Consider the following 22,425-nt stretch of genomic DNA (forward strand, 5'->3'; position numbering starts at 1 on the left):
TTGATAAATCGCTTCCTGTCTTTTTCTAGTCTGTTAAGCTCTGGGGTTAGAATCTGGGGCACTGGGAGTTGCTCCTTTTCCTAATAGTCCTTTCCTTTGTCTCCCTCTTTTTACAGAGGATGCAGGAAAGGGAGGAGGGAAGGGAGCTGAACCAAAGAGTCCAACAGTATACACACACACACATAGGCACGCACACACATGTACATACTCACAGTGCTTGATAGAAGTCCCCTTTGAGAAAAATGAGACTCCTAACAGAGTTAGAGGCAGATGTACTCTCCTAACACGAAGCTCGAGGTGCCTTCCCACACATCTGAGTGGTTACCTGATTTCTGAGGCCTCCTTGGTATTTCTAAGGTCAGAAGTAACCCCTGATTTCATGAGACATCTCCTCACACTGATGCCCAGGGATTAAACAGTAACTATGACAGTTAAGGTGGGGGCCAAGTCCTGCCTTCTTCCTGTTCCCAAGGCCACCAGTAGACTAAGGTAGAAAATCACCTTTTGTGATGTGATACACCCAAAGCTACTTCCCCTAATGCTAACCATGAATAGACCTAAAGCAGGAAACATCAGTCTTGGTGGGTAACTTGGACCCAAGACAGTCAAACTCAATATTCCAAGCCCTGTCCAGCACTGATAGCCATTGGGACTCTGCCTGAATAACGCCAGTGATGGGTGTCTCACCACTTTCCTTATTCAAATTCCTTTCACTTCCCTTATCTGACAACATGAGACAGGCATGATATTACCTGAGGGAATTCAATCCTGAACATCGCAAAGTCACATGGTCTTAGTTTACAAGTTCTGAAATCACACTGCCTGAGCAAAGACTCACCCCTTCTTTGACTCAATGTCATACCTGAACAAATGGGATAAAACCCCACAAGCTGACTCTGATATCCCAGAGTTAGTGATAGGGCTAAGTAAGCAGGGACCTGATGCATAGAATGCTTCCAGGAACATCGGTCTATCTGAGGAGGTAGCTAAGAGGGCTGCCCAGAGGTAATGACCTCCAGTGAGGCCTTACATGCACGTGGTTCAATTCCAGTGTATGTGTGTGGTGAGGGGAGGGGGGGGGAATTAAGCTTTGGACATTGTACCAGGACCAAAAAAAAAAAAGCATGGGATGTACAGAAACAGTTGACCTGAGCAAGTGGGAGCTCACAGACCCCAGTCTGACAGCTGGGGATGAGCATAGGATGGAACCAGGACCTCCCTGAATATGGGTGTCAGTTAGGAGGCCCAGGCAGTCTATGGAGCTCTGGCAGTAGAACTAGTATTTATCCCTAGTACATGAATGGACTTCGGGAGCCCATTCCCTATGGAGGGATACTCTCTCAGTCTAGATACATGGAGGAGAGCGTAGGCCCTGCCCCAAATGATGTGACAGACTTTGGTGATCCCCCATGGGAAGTCTCAGCCTCTCTGGGGAGTGGATGGGGGGTGACATGGGAAGTCAGTGGGGGGCATGGGAGGGTGGGAGGGAGAGGCAACTGGGACTGATATGTAAAATAAGAAAGTTTCTAATTTAAATAAACATTTATTTTTTAAAAAAAGCATGGGATATTCAAAAGCTCAAGAGTTTAATGTACCTGAGTGAGAGAGGGTAAGGGAACTGCCTGGGTATGTCAGACAGGGTAGAGGAGTCCCCTGAGCTAGTCACTTTCTTGGCAGAAAGCCAGGATGTGGGAAAGCCTTTCTGTCTGGAGCTTGTGTTGGACAATTTGGCCCTAACTTTCTGCAAATTTACTCCTTGATTCTGTGCCAGTCACCTATCTATCAACATGAATCATAGCTTTCGGTACCCAGGCTGTCTCTCCAAGGCTGATTCTCACAGCAGGTGCCAGAGATGCATCCTTTCAAACCAGACCCTACATTCTTGTGGGCCACCCATTTAACATGACCAGGCTAGCTCATGCAGATCCTGGCCATGCCCCACACTCCCTCCCTGGCCTGAGATGTGCACATAATCCAGGGAGTCCTGAAGAGTCCTTCCAGTTGCCAAAGGGCATCACTGGCTCCTCGCTGCTGCTCAGCTGGGAAGACTGAGTTTGGGTTGGAGGCCATTTTCCTGCCCCACAAAGGACCCTTCTGAAGACAAATGTCAAGAAGAGAAAAGGAGAGCCTCGGGATGCAAGATTCAGAAGCAAGATGATGCTGTTGGACCCTTGGACAGACACTATGTGGAGTCACTGCCTCTGTGAACGCCTCAGTCAGGTCACCTGTCTGCCCCCTTGCTCTTCCTCAGACTGCCTTGAATTGGATTTTTGTCATGTTAGTTGAAAAAAGTTTGTGACATATTCCTACTCTGGCCCTTTGTCCCTGTCAACAGCTAGAAACTGTTCCCTGGCCATCTGTATGGCCAGACAGATGACTTTCTTTTCTCACTATTACAACCAAACACTTAGCTAAATACGCTTAAGGAAGCATCTCTTTTGACTCACAGCTTAAGAAAGGCTTTAGTCCATCACGGCAAGGAAGACTTTGGTGGCAGGAGAAAGAGGCAGAGTCACATTGTACCCATCACCAGCAAAAGAGAGAGGACAGGAAGAGGGACCTTGTTATAAAACCTCAAGGTTTGTCCCCCAGAGAGACCCACGTTTTCCAATGAGGTTCCAACCCTTAGAGATTCCACAAACTATGAAAACAGCACCACCAACTGGTGAGCAAGAGTTCAGGTAGATGAATCTGTGGGGGGCTTTCCCTGTCACTTCACACACCTATTCCCTCCAGAAACATTTTCCCTACACACTTAGAGGCCCACACCACACTCGGGTTTGCAGTAGCCAAGGGGTAGTGACCCGCCTTCCTTGTTGCAATTTGGTATGTGGTTCTACTGAGGGGAAATCCCTTAGGGGCAGGCAGCCCTGAATCTGTCCCCCATGGTGTGCATAGCCATATCCACAACAGGGGGGTCATGCAATAAATGTCTGTGGAATAAAACAAGAAAGCATGAAAAGAGAGCCAGACAGCAGTCAGACATCACGTCTCACATTTCTTCTATGGATGTCCTTGCAAAAGCCACTGTCGCCCCTAATTACAGCTCTGTACTTCTTACTCTGTCTGGGCAATGACAACAATATTTACTAAAGTAGTTCCTGAATGGAATAAAAGCATCATGCTAGATTGTCTGTAAAATTAAAACAGATCTCTTTACACTGGGACCAGTCCTGGATTTGGGAGACCAGGACAACTGAGAGTAACAATCCCCAGAGCAGAGTGGTGCTCCTCAGCGAGCCTCAGTTTACTCATGGATGAGGGTGAGAGCAAGAGGGCAGACAGCTGAGTTCGAGAGCATCCCCGAGTCTATGTGGCCTAGCACTTGGTGTGTTCCATTTCCCATATCACTGGAAGCAAGACATCAACCCAGGACTCTGAAAAGGGTAGAGTCCCCTCTTGTCATCTCGCCCCGCCTTTTACTGGTGGCTTAAACTTTGCCTGCTAGGTGAATTTACCACCTTTTGTCACTGTGACAAACTTCCTGCCATAAACATGGAAAAATGACGTGTTGCATCTCTCGGTTCTAGTGGGTCCTGGGATCTGTGGGTTTGGGTGAGGAAGAACCCACTATTATGAAGCATGTGCTAGAGACTGCTCACCCTGTCGTGAACAGGAAGGATAGAGGAGACAGGAAGGGGCCTCGCGTCAATGTACCAGGTACAACCAGGTGCACATCATCTCCAAAACACACTCTTGTGGCTAAGCTCCTCCAATTAGACCCCACCTACCACCTCCCAATGGCCTATTTACATCTTTAACCCATCAACGGATTAGGTCTTTGGTTAGGTTAGGGTCACCGTGATCTGTCTGTGAGATGTGCTTCACTCACCTCCTAGGCAATCCAGCTGACAAGATCAACTACAACAGGCCATCAAGATGACTCGGGGATGGCTCAGAGGGTAAAGGCACATTTCCCCAAACCCAGCGATCTGAATTTGACCCCTAGGTCCCACAAGTTGTAGACTCCTACAAGTTGTCCTCTGACCCTCATACATACTCATGAGAGTACACACACACACACACACACACACACACACACACACACACACACACACACACTTGAGAGAGTAATTAAATGTAAGAATAAGTATTATACTAGTTGATTAGCATATACCGTCCTGTTCTTTAAAATGGCTCTCTGAAGTAGACTCTATTGACCACTTCTAAAAACAATAGAATCGGATAAAGAGAGACTTTAGGTAACATGCCAGAGCTTCCCAACTATTTAGTGGTGAGGTCTATGAGTCAAACCTGATGGCAAGCTTCTTAGCTGTCTTACCCACTGTGCTACACTGCTCTGGGTCCCACTATGTCACTTGACAAGGGGGCAAAGCGAGGCTGTATCTGCTCCTGACCACAATAATAGTCCTGGGTGCTGGGAGCTTGAGCTGAGCAGGAATGCCACACTGCTAATGGAAGAAAATGCAATTATGGGGCATAATTACAGTGTGCCGCATTCTGCAATTACACTGATGGTATTTAATATAGAGCATATTCGGAAGCTAAATGGAATGGGAACACCCCCAAACAGAACCACCAGGCTGCTGAGAACCTGTTTCTTCCACCCTGCAGAGTCACAGGCCCTCTGCTTAATGGGAAATACCTTGTTCCCTCTGAGCTGATCCCTAGATGCTCGGAGCCATCGTCCTGCCCTCAGCTCCACTTCCAAGACTCTCCTCGCCCCAGCAGCATCCTCCTTCCTAGTCACCTTCTCCCCTGCACATCACAGCCCTTACAAGCTTCCTGTTGCTCTTAACCACTTCGGGAAATTCCTCTGGGTCACAGTGTGTACTGCAGATCAGAAAACTATTGCAAAATTCAATTGCCACTCGCTTGATGAGTCCCAACACTGCCACTCAGTCCAAGACCCTGGGCTCACCAGCCCTACGTGGCCTCCCACCTCTTCTATGTAGTTCCAACCATCCAGAAACTCTCACTCCTGCCAGGTTTATGAGTGACTTCCTGTATGACAATGCCTTCCTTACCATCTTTGCCTGACTCAAAGTCACTGTGACTCCTCTCACCCTCAGGCCATGTAAGACATTGCTACAACACACCCTTTCTCTGTACCATTGCATAGAGCCCTTAGGGATGATAATCCTGTTTCTACTCAGCTTCTGGAGTGTTGGTTTGTATTGGGTGGGGGTTTTGTTTGACTTTTGTTTGTTTGCTTGGTGTGTGTGTGTGTGTGTGTGTGTGTGTATGTGTGTAGACATCATCTTACTGTATAGTCCTGACTGTCTTGGAACTCACTAAGTAACACAAACTGGTCCCAAACTCATGGTTATCCCCCTGCCTCAGCCTCTCAACTACAGGCATCATAGGAGCAGGCCACCACACCCAGCTCCTTTGTTTTCATTTCAAATGCCTATAGTGATGCCTGGCATGGAACGAGTGTGTTGAGGGAATGAAGGAAATATATTCAAATCATATGCAAGCAGTAATGTTTTATTTCTGTGACTTCACATAAGAGAAAACAGAAAATGGCAGGCAGTCACAGACAGAGTCCTTTTAGGCTTTTGTTGTTATTTTAAAAATGATTTTTTGCAAAGAAGATTAGAGACATAAAGAATCTCACCCAAAATCACAAAAGTACATGACAAAGAAAAAGGTGAAAAAAGCCTTTGTATTTGAGGTTTACTGTTGTCTCCTAATGATAAACTGCCTGGCTGTTTACACCCAAACAGCCAAGCTAAGGGAAAGAGGCACTTAAAACCTTGTAAACGCTGGGACTGGAGGGATGACTCCGTGGTTAAGAGCACATGCTGCTCGTTTTTTTGCAGAGGACCTGAGTCAGCCATCATGAATCCCTGTAACTTCAGCTCCAGAGGATCGTGACACCCTCTTCTGGCCTGTGTGGGCATCTGAACTCATAAGTGCACATACCTGCACATAGGCACACACACAGACGTAGAAGTAAAATAACTTTTTAAATTTTTATTTTATTTGTATAAGTATTGTGCATGCATGTGTGCCTGTGTACCACATGCATGCCTGGTACCAGAGGAGGCTAGAAAAGATACTAGATTTCCTGAGACTGGAGGTACAGATGGTTGAGAGCTGCCGTGTGGGTACTGGGAATGCAGGCCCTCTAAAAGAGCAGCCAGTGCTCTTGATCACTGAGCAATCTCTTCACTCCCTCCATCTTTTAAAATTGAAAATTTTAATAGAAAATGTTCCAATAATGAGCCTGTGGTACGGTAGTTCAGATCCTAGAGCTCTGTGCTAAGGTCAGAGGGTTTGCGCTGTCTCCAAATTTACAGCTTAGAGTTCCAATTTCCATGTGACAATGTTAGAGCATCGGCCGGTAATCAGGGTCAGATGGAGTCATGAATGTCAAGTCTATATAAAGATGTGTACATTTGTTTATGTTGTGATATATTACTTTAACTATGTAAATGTATATTGCATTTGTTTATGCTGAATTTGTTTAACTATGTAAAGATGTGTTGCATTTGTTTTACCTTGCCTGCCTAAGACACCTGATTGATCTAATAAAAAGCTGAATGGCCAATAGTTAGGCAGTAGAGGGATGGACAGGGTTGGTTGGCAGATAGAATAAGAGGAGGAATCTAGTCTTGAGAGAGATTGAGGGAGAAAGAGAAGGAGATTCCAGGGGCCACCTAGTCAGGGAGCCACCAGACAGACAGACACAGAAGAAGCAGGGTAATAGGACATACAGAAAGGTAAAAAGCCCTGAGGCAAAATGTAGATGAAGAGAAACAGGTTAGATTAAGTTGTAAGAGCTAGTGGGGCAAGCATAAGGCCAAACATCATAACTACCACTACTAAGTCTCTTGTCTTTATTTGGGAGTTGGTTGGCAGCTCAAAGAGTAAACCAGCTACAGTCTTCATGGCAGGATTTGATTCATTCCTTAAAAGAAGAGCTTTCTCTTTCCCTCTTTCCCTCCCTCTTTCCTGTCCTTCCTTCCCTCCCTTCCTTCTTCCTGTTTCCTTCCTTCCTTCCCGCTCTGGATACATACCAAGGAAATGCCATATAAGAACAGGACAGAAGACTGCCCTCTACACACCAGAAACACAGCCCTTCCCAGAACCCAGAGCCCACCATTCTTCCCTATATGCTCGAGACTTGCAGCCTCAGCACTGTGGTATATAAATCACAGTTTTGAAGCTGCCTTCTGTGTCATTCTGTCAGGCAGCTGAAGCTGGCTGAGACATCTGGCATCACAGCTCATGACTTCCCTTAGCTAGGGTTTAATAAAAGGAAAATCCATTTTCACTTAGGTGCAAGCTCTACTGGGCTTTTGTAGTCACCGACTGCCCTTGGGGACACAAGAGTATGCTAGATAGGGACAAACAAGACAAACGCAGCATGCAGAAGTCATATCTTCTCTTCAGAAATTTATTTATTTAGAATACAAAACTACATCCTTGCACTGTGAAACACCCCAGAGGCTAAAAGCTTTGAGAACTAAACTTACAAAGCACGAGAGTATCTCTTCCTCATGCCTGATCATTCACTTATTCAGCCAACGGTTTCTGAACACCAACTGCTGTCAGGGTTAGGACCACAGAGCAGTGAACCAGCAGATTCCTGCCCTCATGCAGCCTCAACTTCAGGGATCTGGGCTAGAAGAGCTGCCTTCACGAGCAGTTCTTTCCCCTGTCGTTTCAACATAAGAAGAGCACTAGAGCAACCCCACCATCTTGTTTCACAGATGGGCAAATGACCTCAGAGAGAGCAGCGTTGTGTTCCAAGTCGGACTGCATTTATCTTCAGCTTCACTTGTACTATGACCCAAAGCTATCTATATATGAGTGCCTCAACAGACATTTAACTGTCTGATGACTTGATAATCTGCCAGACAACCCCACTTGTAGGACCAGGCTTGCAGGGAGTCCCACCTTCCTCTTCCTGCCTTCTTGTGCTTACTAAGGGAGACATACCTTCCTGCTCTGGTTGGGTTCTTTCTGGTCTTCAGTTACAAACAGAAAAACAAAAGGTCCTTGCCCTTCTTCTTAGCCAGATGAACATAAGAATCATCATGACAGTCCGGGAAAGCTGTGTGCAAAGCTTGGGAAAAGATCTCCCCTCCCCCTTCCCCTCCTGTGCACTTCAGTAGCTTCGCTGTAGAAATAAAAAATCCAAAGCTGGTGTATGCAGAGAGCTCCAGAGTCTAATTGATCAGAAATTGCTAATTCAGCAACTCTTATGTGTCAGGAAGGGAACTTAACTTCCTGCATGATGGCTCACGTTAAAAGACAAAGAGAAGATGGCTTTACACACACCTGTCACATCAGCCTCAATTACACTTCATGGTCAACAACATGTTCCTCTGATTGCAAAAGTGTCCTCACTACAGATTCTAGTGGCATGAAGGACCCAAGGGAATTGGCAATGTGTCCCAGTTGTATACACCACAAGGGCACCCAGTCTTTCGTATATCCTGTTCAAAGGAGGGAGACTGAGAGGATCACCAGCGAGTCTACTTGAGGATACTGATGACTGAGGGAATGAATGATGAGTGAGGGTACTGATGAATGAGGGTACTTGTGAGTGACTGATAACCCCACAACACATCCGAGACCAAAGCAAACTCTAGAAGGACTGGGGATGGAACCATTCACTGAAACTATGGAAGCTTGTTGAAATATGGATCTAGGTAGAGGAAGCAGAAGCCACAGCCACATGGCTGTCACTTGTTTGCAGAGTAAAATTGAGTTCAGCTGATACAGAGGTTGCAATGACCAACACCAACACAAGACATTTCATCTTTCTTGAGCTTGCTTTAATATATGTGAAAGGGATATGGTTGTCAAAATACAATCTTCAGTGATGGTTCTTGCAGGACCATGTAGAGGTGAGCCTTGAGGTGAGTTCTTGAAAACTGCATGGTCTCATGGCCCCTAGCACCTGTGGCTCAGGTAAATGAGATAAGCAAGTCAAGACAGCCTTAAGGGGACTCCCAAAGGGAGAGTGGAGCATGCCTTTGACTTCAACTGATGACCTTGAAGCCCCATGTTTCTGAAGACATGGGCCCCTGGATCTTAGATTTCTTCTACCTTCCCAGAAGTCACTTGTATTTGGAGAAGGATCCAGCTAACTGCTGGCCCTGGCTCTGCTACTTAATAAGGGTAAAACCCTAAGACTCACTAAGCCTCTCTTAGTGTCCATTCCCTCCTCTATAAAATGGGCTCATATTGCTATTTCACATGTTTTAAAACACACACACACACACCACTGTAAACTATAAAACACACACACACACAAGAGGGGGGTGGGTAAGCTAAGGCCATCTTCCCCACCCCCTACAATCTCTCTATTTTTTCACAATGAAAATCACTCAAAAGGAATTAAAACCCTCACATGTGGGGGGGGGCTGCGTTGGAGGTCATGAACCTCTACTCTATTTCCAGCTCTGCCCTTCAGTTAATTTCCTCTTGTTGGCTCTCTGCTCCTCTCAGGTCATTTTCTGAAGCTCCCCATGTCCACTGACTTCACAGTGGCTGCAGCCATTTAGGTGTCATAGGAAATAGCTAGGCAGAGCATTTCCTCCTATCTTGATCTACGTGAGATTCCCTACCTAGCAATGGCCATGTGTCCATCTCACTGCTACCTCTGATAGCCTCATCTTCGTTCCTTATCCTTCTCATCCTAAGGAAGCAGCAACTCCCGGATGTGACAGCCTCTAGTTGCTCCTTCCCCATTTGGCTTCCTAGTCCTTCCATGTCCCATGTGTTCATTCCCTCTATTCAAAGATGTTCCTAATGTGGTTTTAGTTTCTGAACCCTGACCAACACCGTGGGTGAGTTCTTTCAGGATCAAGGGAGGACAGAGGTTGGTAAACCTATTTACATTCAGTGTCTTGTTACTGCTTCTCAGTGGTCCCACCCACCTTTCCTTCCAAGCCCCTTCCTTCAGTCATATCCACCTCTCTAGCATCATTCATTCGATCAAAACCAAAATCAAGAACCAACACCACCACCAATATTCAAGAACTCTAATGCTAAGTTGCTCTTAACTCAGCTCCATTCAATCTCTGTTCCCTGTTGGCCCATCTGATATTGTTCTCATCCTTCTAGAGACAGATGGAACACACATCTTAGATAAGTGTGTTTGTGCAGACTGCCTCACCTGGGGCAAGTGTTCACAGAAAACTCTCGTAGGTTTTGCATTTCACAGGTCTGCTTGCCCTCTGTTTTTAGAGTGTTCTGCTTTGCACCCCTTTATAATGTATTGTCATATAACATGAATCAAATTCTGACTCTCCTGTTTATGGTTGTGTGAGACAGGGAACAATAAGTGAATGCCTTTCTCTAATGCCCTGTCCACTCTGCAAATAGGGACACCAATACCTCCCCCCAACAGGGTGACTTTAATGACAGAGGAAACAGGTTCCCATTTTGGATTCCTGTCCTTGGAACCTGACCTCATTGCAAGCTTGTGTCTACTCTTACATCACCCCTCTTCTGTTTCCATGGTGCAAACTGCCTCTTTGTGGTGAAACAATGAACTCCCCATTCAGGTTTACTTTGAGGTGCACCAAGATCCAGTGGCCTGTATTTTCACAAATTTGGGGCTGAAAGCCTAGCAGATAAAGACAAAGATGCATTCCCACCCTCCCAAAGGAAGCCATCCTTGATACCAACTACTGTTCTCCCCTGACAATATAATGAATCACCCTCCACTGACCCCTACCCCACGCTTTCAAAGGCTACAAACTGAGACTCCCCACCAAAAGCCTAATTCTTATGTTCAGATCACCCAACCCTTGGACTATATCTAACATGTCCTAAAACAGGACAGTCATACAAATCCAAAAACACTGGCATATTTCTCTGCATGATTTGCAAGAAAAGCAATAATGCTCTAATTATGTGTCTATTATTGCCATCATCATAATGTACCCACGTAGATGGTGGCAGCTAGACTGGGTTAATATATTCATTAGGAACAGGCATGAGCAACATGACATTAATACTGCTAATAATACCTAATTGAGCTTAATTACAATGTGATGCCTAATATATTGTGATGAATTTATTCTCAAAGTATTTACATATTTGTAGTTGAGTAATTAGCATTCTTCCCATAAATAACTCCTTAAAAGTCCACTCCAGCTTGGAAGCAGGGGAAGGGTTGTTCACACCCTCCTGCTTAGAAAGCCCTGGCCAAGAAAGAACTCTTAATTATTGCAAAGATACATATATCACGTCTTTCTTGAAGGCAAAGTGACAGGTCCCACAGGGGAAGGCATTTCTGGGGAAGGTGGCAGAATGAGAGGTTTGCTCTTCTCCACTCCCAGTGAGACGAAGAGATTCCGTCCTGCCATTCTGCTGTACTTGGCAGACACACACAGGTCCACGGTCTGCCCCTGTGATGGACAAGAAGAGGAACACATATGTGCTGTGGGAGGGTGACCTGGCTAGAAAGATGCTCACAGAGGTGCTCTGCAAGTGTTCGGTCAGCGTGCTGAACTGGCAGGGGAGAAGATGCCTCGGATGGGACTGCTGTCCTCTCAGACTTGATGAACTGTCACAGGACAGTGGGAGCCGACTTCAAAGAAGACAACAGCAAAGATTTGATTCTGAAGTCAAGTCCCGGCTCAGCCATTTGCTACCCTTGTGCCCTTAGGCCAAAAACACAGCACACATAGGCCTCTGTTTTCCCTCTACATTATTTGCTGGTTTGCTAATGACAACTACAATAATTAGATATCTGGAATTCTGGATTCCAGACCAGTGGAATTAGACTGCATTTCAAAGTTCTTCTTGCCATTTAGTCCCAGTGACATCAGGCAAGTTAGTGGACCTAAGGTTCCTCACTCAGAAAATGAGAACTAATATATCTAACATAGCGTTTTTATAAGATCAAGGTTGGCTATTCAAGAATGCAAGCATGTCACTCCCATTCCCCTACCCCCACCCCCAACTTCGTGTCTGTGTTTGAAGATGTGATGCCTCTCCCTGCTGCTCCAGTGGCCTGCTGTCATGCCTCCCCCACCATTGTGGACTCTCCCTCTGAAGCCTCCACCCAAAATAAACCCTTTCTTCCATAAGTTACTCTTGGTCATGGTATTTTATCACAGCAGCCAAAAAAGTAACTGATGCTTCTCACGGCAGAGGCAGGGAGCAGCTGTGATCCAGCAACTGCCTCTCTCAGAAGGCTGTTTGTATTACTGCCCTCTGCCCAGCTGTGTGTGGCCTTGCCCGATCTGCAACAGCCCATTGCATCCCCACACCCATTGAGCTGGTTCCTGAACAGTCTGCTGCAAGAAAAGAACTACAAGTCTGCAAGCACACTTTCCAGCTGAAGTAGGAAAAGCAGGCTTCCCTCACAACCACCTATCACAGGAGCAGACCTGATTGGCCAGCTTCTTGGAAAGGCAATTCAACCTCCCAAGAGATATTGCAGGTAGGAGACTACCTAAGAAGGAGCCTAGGACAGATGCTGAGTTCCAGCTACCTTCTTCCTTTTATGATGTAACATGCCTACTGGGCTTTCTGCACCCAGGTCTCTCTCTCTCTCTCTCTCTCTCTCTCTCTCTCTCTCTCTCTCTCTCTCTCTCTCTCTCTCTCTCTCTCTCTCTCTCTCTCTCTCTCTCCTGTTTCTCTCTCCTCTCTGACCTCTCTCTGTCGCTATCTCTCTGTTCCTCTTTCCTTCTCTCTCCCTCTTCATTTCTCCCCATCCCTCTCCTTCTCCTCCTCTCACCCTCTCTTCCTACCCTTCTCTCTGTCTCCACTGAAAGGCTAGAAAACTCTTGCTCCTTACCTTAAGCAATGGGCTGTTGTAGAGAGAAGCCTTCCCGTCATCCCCGTTCCAGAGCCACATCAGTCCCAAATAAACACACAGGAGGCCATATTAATTATGAAGCTGTTGGCAGTTAGTTTGGTTTCTTACTGGCTATCTCTGACTTAAGTATTTACTCCATAATTGTTAATCTAAGTATCTCTCTTACCAAAGAAAGAGTCCAGACTTCTTACCCCTATGGCAGCTACATGGCAACTCCCTGTGTTTCACCTTCCCAGAATATTCCTCAACTCCTAGTCCCACCTATCTTGCTTCCCTATTGGCCAACAGTGCTTTATTGACATATACACAGGACTTCCCCATCATCTCCTCTTTTCTGTCTAAACAAAAAGAAAGGTATTGACTTTAACATAGTCAAATTATATATAACAGAACAGCTATCAAGCAAGAGCATAGTTACAATATTTTGTCTATCAACATTTAGCAAGATTTAAAGAAAATATCATCCATCCCATCTTTGTGAGTTCAAAGTCTTATATGTAGCTTATATTTTATCATAACTAAGGAAAACTATGATTATATCTGTCTTCAACTCCATCAAAGACCACAGAAGGATAATATATAAACACTAGGATTGACAGAGACATCTTGCTGCCTAGACAGTCACCCAAAGTTCCTGTGTAATGTTGGGGCACCCATCTTCAGCCCCTAGGCCACAGTGTGTCTGGAAGACTTCTCAGTAAAGCAGGAAATTTCAAACTGTCCATCTGCATTGGCAGTCTGTCATTCATTTTTCTGTGTCCTGTAGAAAGTCTTGTAGACTCTTCCATGAAGCAGGCACCCTGAAGGACTATTTGAGTCTAGCCATCACTTTCCTGTAGGTCCTACATGTCCAGATTATACAACAACAGTCAAGCAGTCCAGGCAAGAGCAGTTTCTTGCCCAAATGGCTAATCTTGCCATGTTGAAAGCAAATCCCATAACGAGTATCTTCGATGCCCATCTTCCTCTCAGACGTAATTGGTGATGCCAGGAGAAGACATTTCTCATTGTCAAGAAAAACCCTAAACCATTTTAAATGCCATTTTCAGAAGGTCTTTGAAAGGTTTGAAGACTATCTCAAATATATTTCTATATATCTAGAAAACCTAATTTATCTAACTATAAGTTCTGACTATTAAAAGTAACTATCTATAGTCTGTATTTAATTATGCATTAGATTTTAAAAGATCAGTATAAACCCAATACTTAATCAAGAGGAGAAATATACGCAATCACAAAATTGACCTTGAATTTGTATCAATGAAAAACCATACCAATACAAAGTACTCATTTCCATACCATAATCCCCTTTTTCCTTTAAAAAGAGATTGTTTGTGATCATTAACCAATTTTAAGCAACCCCATTTAAATGAAAAGAAAGACTTATAAACAATATGGGGATTTGGATGTCGCTCATTCCAAACTGCTTCCTGCTGGATGGGGGCACTGTTCATACCATGGGGATCATGACAAAACTCAGAAACCTGTATAAGTCCTTATTTTCGGGGTCTGTAAGGCTGCATCATCTTAGCTGTCTCAATTGTTGGAACACCTGGCTCACTGCTTCTGGGGGGTCTTGGTTCATCAAACCACAGAAGCCTGGAAGGAATTCACAGCTTTCCATTTTCTGTAGAAACATAAACAAAACCTCTTTTCCAAAGTAACATATCCTTATACTCAAATTTTGAAGTCAAGGCATTTTCAAAACATATAAGTTGAATTAATTCAGCAACATTTATAATCAAGTGTACTTTGGTAGTTGTTCCTTCCTTAGCAATCAAAAAACTGAGAAACACAATAGTATACAGTATCCAGACTTTCTGTGTATTTTCCATCTTTATGTGGCTTACATTACTCTATTTCTTTTACTTTTATTTGTTTATTTATTTCTCTGAGACAGGGTTTCTCTGGAAATCCACCTGCCTCTGCCTCTGGAGCAAATCTTACAGCGTGTGCCACCACAGCCAGCTTCTCTATTTATTTACCACTGTCGTTTCATTTTCTCTCTCAATCCTACATATATTGTTAAACACACTGTAGACCTTTAGAGGTTTTTTTTGTCCATGTGTCTTATCTGTTAAAACCTTGGCTGTTTAAACTGCAGTTTTTCCAAGATGGCAGGCATAAGCATGCCTCCAATCACTGTTTCAGTCTATGCTGATATCCAACAAAAGCTGCCAACTTAGAGATGTGGTCACTGTCACTTCCAGCTGCACGTACACACCTTTCAATCATTAGCAGAGCCTCTTAAAAGAACCTTGCTGTTTTTTTGTTTTGCTTTGTTTTGTTTTGTTTTTTTATGCTGAGTCAGGAAGACTCCCTTAAGCAAGCAACATGAGTCTCTGCTTGTCTCTAGCAAAACAGAGCCCACCTGAGAAAAATGCTCCTACCAAAAATCCCTACTTCTCTCTGTTCTTTTGTTTCTAAAATCCCTTTTATACTTTTATCATTTTACATGGAAATTCATGATCCCACTCCTGATCACCATTTGTAGAAAAAAGCCTTCCCGCCAGCCTGGTTCCAGAGCCGCATCAGTCCCAAATAAACACACAGGAGGCTATATTAATTATGAAGCTGTTAGCAGTTAGTTTGGTTTCTTACTGGCTATCTCTGACTTAAGTATTTACTCCATAATTGTTAATCTAAGTATTTCTCTTACCAGAGAAAGGGTCTGGACTTCTTACCCCTATGACAGCTACATGGTGACTCCCTGTGTTTCTCCTTCCCAGAATACTCCTCAACTTCTAGTCCCACCTATCCTGCTTCCCTATTGGCCAGCAGTGCTTTATTGAAATATGCACAGGACCTCCCCATCAGGCTGTTCTCCAGGCATTCTCTTGACTATGCTCCAATCTTAGACCTCTAAATCTCAAACCCACCCCTGTAAAACTCAATCCCAGGAGAGAGAGTGCTTCTCCCTGGATCATGGTTGCTTCTCATTCCTTGGCCCTGTCCCTGCTCCATAAGGTGAAGAGAGACAAGGGATCTGTATGGAGTAGTCTGATTTGCCTGCTTGACACTGTGCCCACTCTCTACCATTCTCCACTTATGTTGAACCCTAAGTAGAACCGAACCAGGCTTCCTACTCTTTAGTTTTCCACTAGGGTCAGTTGAGTCACCAGTAGAAGACCCAAAGGCAAGAGGAGATGGTAGGGAAGCATATCCCTTCTTGCTTTCTCCAGATCTCACTGCTGAAATGCTGGTGTATTTGCATTTCTGTGTCCTAGCTCCTGCTACATGGCTGTGTTTTTTCCTGCACTTATAGAAATATTGGTCTTCTTGTTACCCTTAAGGTCTAGGGAAGCAATGACTTTTCTCTGTTGCTAATCCTGATGGCACTGCCACCTCTTACTGACTCATTAATTTTGCCCACAGCTCTATTCAGCTCCCATGTTAAATAATTCTCTTTAGTTAAACACTGCTTCATGAAGAGCCCTTGCCTGATACCAACCTCAAGGAAAGGAGATCTAAGACTATAGTCCCCCCTTCCTCAAGATTTACTCCAATCATACCCCTTTTACTCATCTCACTGAGCTCTCCATTGCTTTAAAAAGGAACATTGCTGTGCTCCTGGGGCACATCAAAATCACCTCACAACAGAGCTGAGGTGTAGAAGAGGGGTACCTCAGCTTTCCTGAGAAGTCAGGATGTGTGGCAACAGGGATTAGGAGAATATTAGGAGAATGCAGTTGGAGGACCAGCATCATTCTTGGAGAGAGCTTGGACAAAGGAAGTGCCTGACACACTATCCCTCCCTACCTCTTGCTCCTCTTTCACTCCAAACCTGGAAATTGAACAATGAGAAACAGAATGATCCAGCATTTGATCCGTGTTCAAATCTAATGTCTAGTCTGGAATGTTGGGCAAGTAAGTTAAGCATTCTGTACTTGAGTTTCCCCTCAGAAAATCGATGGTGATAACTGGTATATCAACCTCATAAGATGGTCTCTGAGGATTACGTAAGTAAATGTGCTTCAAAGTGTTTCTAACTGTGCCTGGGACAGACAAAGTGCTCAGAGAGTCACAGTCGTTTTAACTGGGAACCTTACATGATGAAACTGGAAAGGATGCTTCACGCCCACATCCTCCCTAGCAGTTTGTACGGGGTCCATGCTGTCCAGCACCAGGTTTTGAGTCATTCAATCCAGACCTTCAGAGGTTAATAAAAGAATAAACCAAGGAAAGAAAAGCACCCTAAAGTGGACATTGTAACCTGTATATATATATATAAAATGCTGTGGGTACCAACATGAGTCTACATAGCAGCCTTTATGAGAAAATGGCCAAGAATGATCTGGCTCAAACCTCTGCCCACTGGCAGCTCCTTAGATAACCTATGAAATTCACTCCCCAGAACCTCAGTTTTTCATCTTTAAAAGGAAAGAAGTGAGTTCTAAACTCCCTCTGCAGTGCCTGACGTAGACACAGCTAGAGTCATCTAAAAGAGATAGTTGCTGCCTCACTTCCCCACCCTGCCTGTGGCCAGGAATTTGCTAATGGAGTTCTGAGAAATTAGCCCAAGCTCTCAGAGGCTTGGCTGCTGCCAACATGCTGTCCTTTGTCTCTGTGAGTCCAGGTCCTGGGTCTTCGCTCCTTCATTAAACTGCATCTTCCTCCTGTCCTAGATGTTGTTAGTTCCAATGGTACTGGCTTTCAAATGTTCCTTTCAGGAGGAAGAGACCATTCTCTCTGTGCAGGATTGGCACTGTGCAGAATCTGTGCCCAGAAATCTAAAGCAAACTCCTCACGCAGGGTTGCTGAACAGGCCCCTGGAGGTGTGGATGGGCACGGCTGCTTCAGACTTAGAAAGGAGGCTTAGCATCTGCCTATCAGTCAATTTTCAGACAAACAGAATGAGTGTGTACACTTGGTTGGGGTATAATATACAGAACTGGCTTACTTGATTATGGAGACTGACAACTTCCAAGATCTTCAGTGTAAATAGGTCCTGGGGACAAGAAGAAACAATAGGATAATTACAGTCTCAAAGCAAGTAGGTTTTCCATCCAGAAAGCTAATGTCTCATATCAAACTGTTGTTATTTTTAGTTCAAATGGCAGGAAACAGCCAATGTCCCAGTTCAAATGTAGTCACTGACATAAATGCCTGTAATACTGTTCCCTTGCTATAATAAAGACCTGAAATAAACCAAATTATTAATAAGGAGGTTTCCCAACTCTGAGGTACCATCTTACACCTGCCAGAATGGATAAAATCAAAGAAACTGAGGACAGCTTATGTTGGAGATGATGTGGAGAAAGAGGAACACTCCTCCACAGCTAGTGGGAGTACAAACTTGTACAGCCACTTTGGAAATCAGTATGGTGGTTTCTAAGAAAATTGGGAATCAATCTACCTCAAGACCCAGCTATATCACTCTTGGGCATATACCTAAAGGACACTCAATCATACCACAAGGACACTTGATCAACAATGTTAATAGCAGCATTATTTGTAATAGCCAGAACCAGGAAACAACCTAGATGCCCTTCAACCAAAGAATGGAAAAATGTGATACATTTACACAATGGAGTTCTACTCAGCTGGAAAAAAAGATGACCTCATGAAATTTGCAGGCAAATGGATGGAACTAGGAAAAAAATCCTGAATGAGGTAACTCAGATTCAGAAAGAGGATGTTAGATATAAAGCAAAGGATAACCAGACTATCATCCACAGCTCCAGAGAGCTAGGTAACAAGGAGGGACCTGAGAGGGACACATGGATTGACTTGAAAAGGGGAACTAAATGAGATCTACTGGATAAACTGGGGGCAAGGGAGAGCAATAAAAAGGAGGGGAGGGATGAGAACATGAGGGAAGGGGATGGTTGGGGGGATGCCATGAAAGAGCAATGAAAGAGATATCTTAATATAAAGAGCCACTATGGGGTTAGGGAGAAACCTGGAGCTAGGGTAACTCCCAAGAATTCACAAAGATTATCTCAGCTAAGACTCCTAGCCATAGTGGAGAGGATGCCTGAACTGGCCTACCCTTGTGATGGGGAATGTTCTTCTGTGTTTATGTTTGTCTTATTGGATGATGAATAAAGCACTGTTGGCCAATAGGGAAGCAAAATAGGTAGAACTAGGAGACAAGGAGAATTCTGGGAAATGTAGTAAAGAGAAGTTGCTATGTGATCCAGGCAGGAAGTGACATAACAGGCAGTAACAGTATATAAGCAAGAACAAACAGGAAATCACTCTTCTCTTCTCTTGGTTTCTCTTGTCTTCTCTGCAGAAACACCGAAAAGATGTGATGTAGATCCCAATGGAGTAAGGGGCCTGGACCTTTTCTCTGGTAAGATAATGTCACAAGGAAATTCATAGATTAGTAATTATGGATTAAGAATAATAAGCCCAAGTCGCCAGCCAACAGCTTATAACTAATATAGCATCTGAGTGTTTCCTTAGGGCAGAGAAGGGTGGCAGGACCCTAGCTGGGCCAGAGAAAAACACTCATGTTACACCCCTGTAATCATCTTGGTGAATACCCCAACTATCATCATAGCCTTCATGCAGTAATTGATGGAACAAGATGCAGATATCTACAATCAAGAACCAGACCCAGCTCTGGGAATCCAGTCAAAGAGAAGGAGGAAGAAATATATGATCGAGGGAAGTCAAGATCATAATGGAGAAATCTACAGAGACAGCTGAATCAAGCTCGTGGAAACTCATGAACTCTAGACCTATAACTGTGGAGATTCCAGGGGACCAAACTAGGCCCTTCATATGTGGGAGATAGTTGTGAAGCTTGAACTGTCAGAGAGGCTCCTGGCAGCAGAACCAGGATATAAACCTGGTTCATGAGCTGACTTGTTAGAGCCCATTCCCTATGGTGATATGCCATGTTCAACCTTAATGCATGGGAGACGGGCTTGGACCTATCCCAACCTATTATGCCAGACTTGGTTGAGTCCTTGTGGGAACCCTTTCCTGTGAGGAAGAATGGACTCAGGGTAGGCTAAGGAAGAGGTGAGGGGGAAGGAGAAGGCAAGGGGGTGGGAGGGAAAGCTGTGGTTGGAATGCAAAATAAAATTGGCTCACAGTTTGATGCTCTGGTTCATGATCATCTGGCCTTGCTGTATTGGATCTGTTGTAAGCCTGTACTGCACAACAAGGTGTACATGATGAAGGAGGGCTTCTCACATCACACAAGTATAAAAAATAAAGGGGTGAAAGAAGAACATCACCATGGTGACCAGACAACCTCCCACCAGACTCTCTCTCTGACCATTTCTTCTACCTCCCAAGAGCAACACCCTGGGGACCAAGACTTTAACACATACATCTTCAGGGGACCTGTAGGATGTATACTGTGAAACTTAGTGTTTATTGGGCATTTGCCACTGGGCTTTGTGGGGTCTGATTTATAAAGGAAAAGCAGTACCAAACAGTGTCTGGTATAATGAGACTTTTTCTGTCCTGCCACCAGCCAGCCTCCAAATAATGGCATGGAGGCATCTTATTAATTATGAAAGCTTGGCCTATAGCTTAGGTTTATTCCTAGCTAGCTCTTACAACTTAAATTAACCAACTTATATTAATCTACATTCTATCTTGTGGTATTACCTCTCTTCCATCTGGTCCTCCTGTTTCTACTCCATGTGGCTGGTGGCTCCATCCTTCTTCCTAGAGTCCTCCCTGTCCTTGGAAGTCCCACCTAACCTCTTTCTCTGGTTTATTGTTATACCAATCACAGAAATACACCTTCACACAGTGTACAAATATCCCACAACAGTCTGGAGTCTTTGGGACAAGGATGTTGCTGAGAACAACTTCTATAGAATGGGAAAAAAAGAGCCACAACAGAATTTAGAGGATTTCTATGATATTACAACAAAGCATAAACAACTAGACATCCAATGGTGGTGTCTGCCATCATAGCACTTGGGTGTGGATGTTTCACACAAGCCTGGTATACACGGAAAGACTTTTTCTAAAAAAAAAAAAATTAAATATTTTTCTAAAAAAAACATCTAGGAAGCAAAGTGAGGAGTTGTTGGTTTGTGTGTGTGTGTGTGTGTGTGTGTGTGTGTGTGTGTGTGTGTGTGTGTGTGTGGCTTTGGAGGCTGTCCTGGAACTAGCTCTTGTAGATCAGGCTGGTCTCAAACTCACAGAGATCCACCTGCTTCTGCCTCCCAAGTGCTAGGATTAGCCAACAGCCAAACAGGGCAAGATAGTGAACAGTCTTTCTATGTCATCAGGCTGAGTGACAGGGACAGAAGCCTCAGCCCCATTCCTGGAGATGAATTAGAGGTGGGGAAGAAGAGACAGGAGATAATACTGGGGTGCTTGTATGAGGACTTAGGAGTGCTTGTCTACATGTGGGTAGGAGGCATGAAAGGGATCATGTGGGTAGGAGGCAAGAAAGGGATCACCCAGGTAAGGAGAGGGTCAAACCAATGGGTTGGAAGTTAAATCTAGAAGGTGCATCCACACATCTTTGTTCTTTTCTTTAATATACTTCTGGTATAGCTCTTTGAAATATGGTTGTTAACCTACTTTATATCAACAAACTTGAAATTAGTGAAGTTCAGTGTCTGGCTCAAGATCCCATGATCAACAGTATACCTCAGATTAAGTGGCCTTCTGGTGCTTTTTCTTATACATCGCATTTTTTCTTACCATTCAGGCTGAGCCACACCATATCCCTGCATTTACCAAAGAGTTTTAGCAAGCAGGAGGAAAGGCAATTAAGCCATTCTGAGGACACCAGACATGTACCAGTCACCTTGCCAAGCACTAAGGGTCATTCAGTGAGCATTTATTAAGTTCCTACTATATGCCAGGCAGAAGACCTGGGAAGCAGTGGGAGACATGAAACTCTGCCCTTGTTGTTATTACACACTACCAAGGGACAGAGAGAGTCAAGATGCCACCTTGTCTTCCTGTATCCATCAACCTTGTGCCAGATTCTATTTGGGACCTGAAGATACAGATAGTATTGAACACACTTCCTCATAAATGTAAAATTTGAAACGAACACTATTCATACATGATGGCAAATGCTACAAAGAAAATGAAGAAAAGAATCAGGACTGCTGCAGCGGTAGGACTGTACTTTTAAAAAGGGGCTGGAGAGATGGCTCAGTGGTTAAGAGTGCTTGCTACTTAGAATTCAGATTCCAGCATCCACATAACAAGGCAGGTGTCCTACTCACACCTGTGACTCCAGATACAAGGTGGGCAGAGCCAGGAGGGTTGCTACAGCTTGCTGGCTGTCAGCCTATCCAAGAAAATGTGAGTCCTAAGTTCTGGGAGACACCCTGCAGGAAGTGATAGAGAAGTACACCCAATGCCCTCTTTTGGCCTCTGTGCTTACACTCACAAAGACATACACAAATCAATCAATCAATAAATAACTCTATTTTTAAAACTGTATGCATCTATTTCTTTTTTTACTTTTATTTTTCGAGACAGGGTTTCTCTTTGTAGCTTTGTAGACCAGGCTGGTCTCAAGCTCCCGAGTACTGGGACTAAAGGCATATATTAATGATAAGCTACACCTATTTCTCTATAGGGGCATATATGTGCCACAACATGAATATGGACAACCTGCAGGAGTTGGTTCTCTCCTTCTGCCATTTGGTTCCTATAGATCCAACTGAGGTCATCAGGTTTTGTGACCTTTACTTATTTTACCATTATCACCAACCCATAAACAA

This window comes from Mesocricetus auratus, unplaced genomic scaffold (assembly GCF_017639785.1).
Source record: "Mesocricetus auratus isolate SY011 unplaced genomic scaffold, BCM_Maur_2.0 Super-Scaffold_100014, whole genome shotgun sequence".
Classification (NCBI taxonomy): domain Eukaryota; kingdom Metazoa; phylum Chordata; class Mammalia; order Rodentia; family Cricetidae; genus Mesocricetus; species Mesocricetus auratus.